Source organism: Zingiber officinale, chromosome 3B (genome assembly GCF_018446385.1).
Source record: "Zingiber officinale cultivar Zhangliang chromosome 3B, Zo_v1.1, whole genome shotgun sequence".
NCBI lineage: Eukaryota > Viridiplantae > Streptophyta > Magnoliopsida > Zingiberales > Zingiberaceae > Zingiber > Zingiber officinale.
The window spans coordinates 124,193,082-124,199,081 of record NC_055991.1 but is presented as its reverse complement, the minus strand read 5'-3'; positions in this window follow the sequence as shown (position 1 = coordinate 124,199,081).

Genomic DNA, 6,000 nt, shown 5'->3' with positions numbered 1-6,000 from the left:
TTAGTACCCTGTGATAGTTTTGATGTGATCAACCAAGTCAGGTTAGGTCCTTTTAGTATTTAACCCTTGTGTCTAAGTATACAGAAGCTTAGGAACACAAGAAGTCAAGCGGAAGACGCAACTAGCGAGAAGGATGATACAAGAAGAGAGCCGACGAGCTCGGTGCATCCAAGGGACAAAGTGTTGCGGAAGAGCACACAGGTGGACAAGAAGGACTGCGCGACGTTCCGAGGGATAAGAAGTCAGAGCGGAAGCCTGCTCAAGGAGAAGACCGGGAAATCGGTTCGGGTGAGCCCTATCCCGGATGGCCACGATCACCCAAGCGATAGAAGCAGCAGAAGAGCAAAAAGAAGACTGGAAATACTACTGGAGGCGCCTTCAAAGGGAGTTGAAGGCGCCTCTGCGCACCTCCGCACCTTCATTGTGGAAGGCGCCTTCCATGGTTGGAAGGTGCGATCATTGAACAGTATGAAGGCGCCTTCTAGCCCTATGGAAGGCGCCTTCGACTAGGCTGAGTTTAGTCATTGCCAAAGGATAAAGCTTTATCCTTTGGCACCTCATTGGAGGCGTCTTCCAATCACAGATAACTTTTCCCAAGGGCTATAAAAAAAACCCTAGACCTAGAAAATATAAGAACAATTTCTGTATTTATTTCCTAGTTACTTTCTGAGCTTCCAATGAGTGTAAGAGGCTTCTCCGCCTTCAAAGAAGGAGATCTTTAGTGTATTTACTTGCCTTGGATTAACAACTTCCCCGGTTGTAACTAAGTGACTCTTTTGGCCTTATTTTTTTAGTTGTTTATTTATTCTATTTTTTTGCACTACTAATCTGAGTTAAAAGTTTGAAAAAGGTTTTTCTTAATAGACAGTTCACCTCTTCTCCCTCTGGCCTAACTGGGCCAACACTTAGTCACGTTGGTCTTTGCAAGGTTAGTTCTAGGGATGACCTCCCTTGTAACCTTGGCTTGACCACTTGACCTAGGGTTGTATCCCAAACCTCTATAGTCATTGAATGACTCTTGCCTATCTATTCCTAAGTTTTGTCCATTTGATCCCTTTAAGACATTTTTGATTCTTTTAAGGGTATTTTCTAATTTTTCAAGCCTTGATCTCAAGACTTAATTTTCAATCCTTAAATCCCTAGATTTAGATTTTCCATTAAATTCTTGAGCATTTCTATTTTTGGCCATATATTTAAAACCTTTAGAATTCTTGTACAAGTTGTTTTCTACCTTCCTAAGATTAGTTGAGGTAGTCTTAGCATGATATGCTACATGTTTTTCTTTAACCCTATCACACCTCCTATTTTCATGATAAATTACATTAAAATGATAAAGATTTAAACTAACATACCTTTTATCTTGACTCAAAGGAATTATTTCAATAAATGATACCTTGGGTTTGCTCTTGAGAGCTCTCTCGTAAGTTAAGCTTCCTCCTTTGTTCTTGGCTGGTTTCTTCCCCTTAGGACATTGACTTCTATAATATTCTTTTTAGCTACATAAAAATCACATAATATGCTCCCTGCCCTTCCATATCATGGGGCCGACTTTCTTGGGATTCTCCTTGCCCTTTGATGCTCATTGACCCTTCTTCTTGATCAATTGCTCTTGTAATGTCCACTTTTTCTACACTTAAAGCATATAACATAATTTTTATTATTACAATTTGAAACTTTTATACCTTCACATGTAAAGATGACACATGATCCTCTATTTGATTTTGCTTGAATTGTGGAGGTGACATCATCTTACTCTCTATTTGAATAGGAAGTAGAGGCTTCCTCTTGATCTAGTGTCAATGAATAGCGCTCCCCCTCAATCCTAGAGGTGGACACCTCTTCATCTTCATCCTTATGTACGTGAAATAAGGAGTACATCCCTTTACCTTTTTCATTGCATTCTTTTGAAAATGGATCCTTTTGAATTTCTTCTTCTATCGATGTTGAGCACCTCTCAACCTCAGAGTCCTCCTCTTCTGCCTCTTTATCCAATGAATTGCCCTCTTTGGATTCTTCTTGATTTGGTGTAATGGATGGTTCTTCATGGATTCTTGGCAATTTGCTCCAAAGCACCTTGGCATCTTTACAATCTCTAATATTGCATATAATTGTGCTTGACAATAAATTAACTAAAATTTTAGTTACCTTATCATTTGCCTTGCATCTTTGGATTTGCTCCTTGCTCCAATGACTTCTCTTGATGATTTTGCCTTTGCTATCTCTTGGAGCCTCAAATCTCTCCATTAGAGCAAATCATTGCTCTATTTCCATCATGAAGAAGTTTTCGATCCTTGATTTCCCAAAATCGAAGCTTGACACTATGAATGGCGGAGGTGCCCTTATGTCAAATCTGAGTCTATCTTGAAAATTCATCTTTGAGTTGAGCTCCCTTCACAATAATCTTGACTTGTTAAAATTTTGGGGATTTAACTTCTTCTTCTCCTTCCTCTAGCTCTTTGCCCTTTCCAGCAATGAGTTCGGTGAAAAACAACCTTGCCCTGATACTATTTTTTGGGGACACTTTTGAGCTAGAGGGGGTGAATAGCTCTTCTCATTCGCTTTCTCGCTTCATAGATGTTGTTGCATGATAAGATAAACTTGAAGTGACAAACTCTCCAATGCTAACACTAGGATTTACTTTGTATCCACCTCAAGAAGATGTCATTAATCCAAGGATCCACACTAAGGACACTATCTACTATCAAAAACACTCATTCTCAGAAATAATCTGGAAGTGGAGAAACCTCTTACAATTCACACAAGCGATACAACTCGAAACAAGAAGTAAATACACAAATGCAAATGAAAAACCTTCTTACTTGATCTCTTGTTGCTTGTGAATGTCTCTTGTAAGTTTGGAAGTGCAACAACACCTCATCCCTAAACTTCCAAGAATTGGCGGAGAAGATGGAGTGAAAAGTGATATCCCATTTGAACTCGTCATCGCCTTTATATTTGTGCTTTTAGGGCTCCCAATCGATTGAGCCTACTCTCAATCGATTGCCACGCCAGATCCACAGCCGTCTAGCAACCTTCTATGCTCTCATAGAAGACTCTAGAATCGATTGAATAATCAATTCTAGCTTTCTCGTGTCATCATGAGAAAACCAGCCCCAATCGATTGCTTGATCGATTGAAGTAGCCAAATCGATCAGCTAATTGATTGGGAAGCACACTGTGCTCTTTGCGCAAACGCTACCAATCGATTAACTACTGATCGATCGAGCTATTATTGCTCATGCAAACCACACAATCGATCGATTGGGCTCTAGTTCAATCGATCAACTGATCGATTGACCAATCCTAAACTCAAGTTAGGGTTCCTAACACCAACATCCGGTCAACCATGACCTATTAAGACTCCCTCATGCCTAGCATTTAGTCAACCTTGACCTGCTGGGACTTCTCCACCAAGTGTCCGGTCAATCCTTTAACCCATTTGGACTTTTCTCCCCTTGATAAGTGTCCGGTCAACCTTTGATCCACTTGGACTTTTCTCCCTGTGCCAAGTGTCCGGTCCTCCATGACTCACTTGGACTCCCAGACACTAGGTGTCCGATCAGCCTTGACCCACCTGGATTTCCATTGCTTAGTTTCACTCACTAGGGCTTTCACTTGGCTTCACTTACTAGAATTTTTTAACTATCTAGTTTCAATCACTAGGGCTTTCATCTGACTTCACTCACCAGGATTTTCAACTGTCTGGCTTCACTTACCAGAACTTTCACTTGCCTAGCTTCACTTACTAGGACTTCTATATCAGTCTCTGTTCAACACTGACCCACTTAGACTTTCATCTTTTGCCAGTTAGGACTTCCCAGTGAAGTATCTAGTCAACCTTGACCTACTTAACTTCTGGTTAAACTTTGACCATCAATCTTCGCATATTGTCAAATATCAAAGCTCAAACATCAAGACTCAAGGTTGAGCCAACTCAAGCTTAGTCAACCTTGACCCAGAGAAATTGCACCAACATTTCTACCCTCTTCTTAAATATGTTTCATTTCCCATCCTTTAACTTTCACTACTTAATTTTAGGAGTCGTGCATATTTTTCTTCTATTGATACTATGTTTGAGACATATATATAATACTACTAACCTATTTTAGATAGTTAAGTTTTCTCCAGAGATAACCTTATAATTTTTATAAATCTTTTTCTTAACTATAAGAAAGTCAATTTGCGATTTATTATTCTCACTTTTGAATATGACCAAGTATTCTTATTTTTTTCTTAAAATACATATTAGCTACTATAAGGTCATCTGTTATTATAAAATTCATATAATTTTTCCTTTTTCATTTCTTATTCCAAACACATAACCCTCATGCCTCATTTTTCACTCCAACATACCTATTTAGATCTCCTCCTATTACAATTATTTTGTTCTGTAAAATATTTTATAATATCTCATCTAGGTCATCTCAAAACTTAGATTTGTCATTTTCATCTAATCCTACTTGAGGTGCATATATCTAATTATATTAATAGTTTTTTTTCTCTACTATTATCTTGAGAGCTATAATCCTATCTACTTTTCTAACTACTTTTACAATTTTATCCTTTAACAAAATATCTATAACAATACCTACTATATATTTTTTTCTGTGTTTCATAACTTAAAATCCGAGTTCTCTATCATTTTGTATTCTTTACTATCTATTTTTTCTCTTGTACACACAAAATACTATTTCTTCTTCTAATCATCATATCTACTAGCTCAATTGAATTACCAGTGAATATTCCTCTGTTTATATTCCAAATATTAGATGATTGGTTTTCCTATAATATTTATTTTTATTCAACTTAGTGTGAAAACTCTTGCATATTTAACACTACGCTCAAGTTCTCATGGAGATGTAGTGATTACTGTTTGTATGCTATAGTCGGATCCTATAACATAGAGCTATCAGATGGTCAACCCATGGCTGGGTAGGTCGCCTCTTGGCGGGGTAGGGCGGGGCAAGCCAGCCATTTGGCAGGGCAAGCCGACCCATCATCTTGGCAGGTTGGAAAAACCCCAACTCAACCCAATCCAAGGTGGGTTGCGGGTTAGGAAGGGCCAACTCACGGGTCCAACAATAACTTTTATAAAAAATTAAAAAAGGTTTCATATCTTCAACATTTTATTTCGAAAATGTTTCATCAATCAAATGTATTCAGAAACAAATATTTTAAATGTAAATGGATACACACAAATATTTATATTTGATGAAAAGTACTTTTTTATTTCAAAATTATAATAAAAAAATATAATAAATTAACATAAAACTTAGTTTACATGTGTTTCTTAATACGCGGTCCAACCCAAGCCCGTTGTGGACCAACCTGCATGGGAGTGAGCCTAGGCGGGTCGGCCCACAACCGGTTTGGGTTGATAAAATTCCAATCCAATCCAATTAAATTGTTTGGCAGGGCGGGTTAATCAGACGGGCCCAACCCAAATTTACAGCTCTACTGCAATTCAAACTCTTGCATATTTAATACTATATCTAAATTCTCATGGAGATATAGCGGTTCTTGTCGAGATATTACAGTCAGACCCAACAATATGTTCGTTTTGGGGAATAATCTAGCATTAGTATAATAATTTGATGGATTCATTTATTAAACATCTATTTGAATTCAATGTTAGTTGACAATCTAACACAACCATCGCCCTTTCTTATTTGGGCTTGAGATCGTCCATGGCAAACTTGCCTTGTAATTTTTAGATACATGTAGTAATTTAAAGAGAAGGAATGGATATTGATACATGCTCGATGTTGACGGTAAGATCCCTAAATCTTGTAAGTTAATTATAGTTAAAAGAAGTTGCAAATTGTTTACATCACTTTGAGTCTCTTTCTAAGACTATCTTTAATTGAGGTAGCAACCAACAACTTTCTTTTTCACTTATCACACTAGAAAATGGAAACCAAATATTCAAGGCCAAATTCATTGAGAAATGTAACTGTTACCAAAGTCTAAGAGAAGATAAGTTCATGGGAATTGAAGACA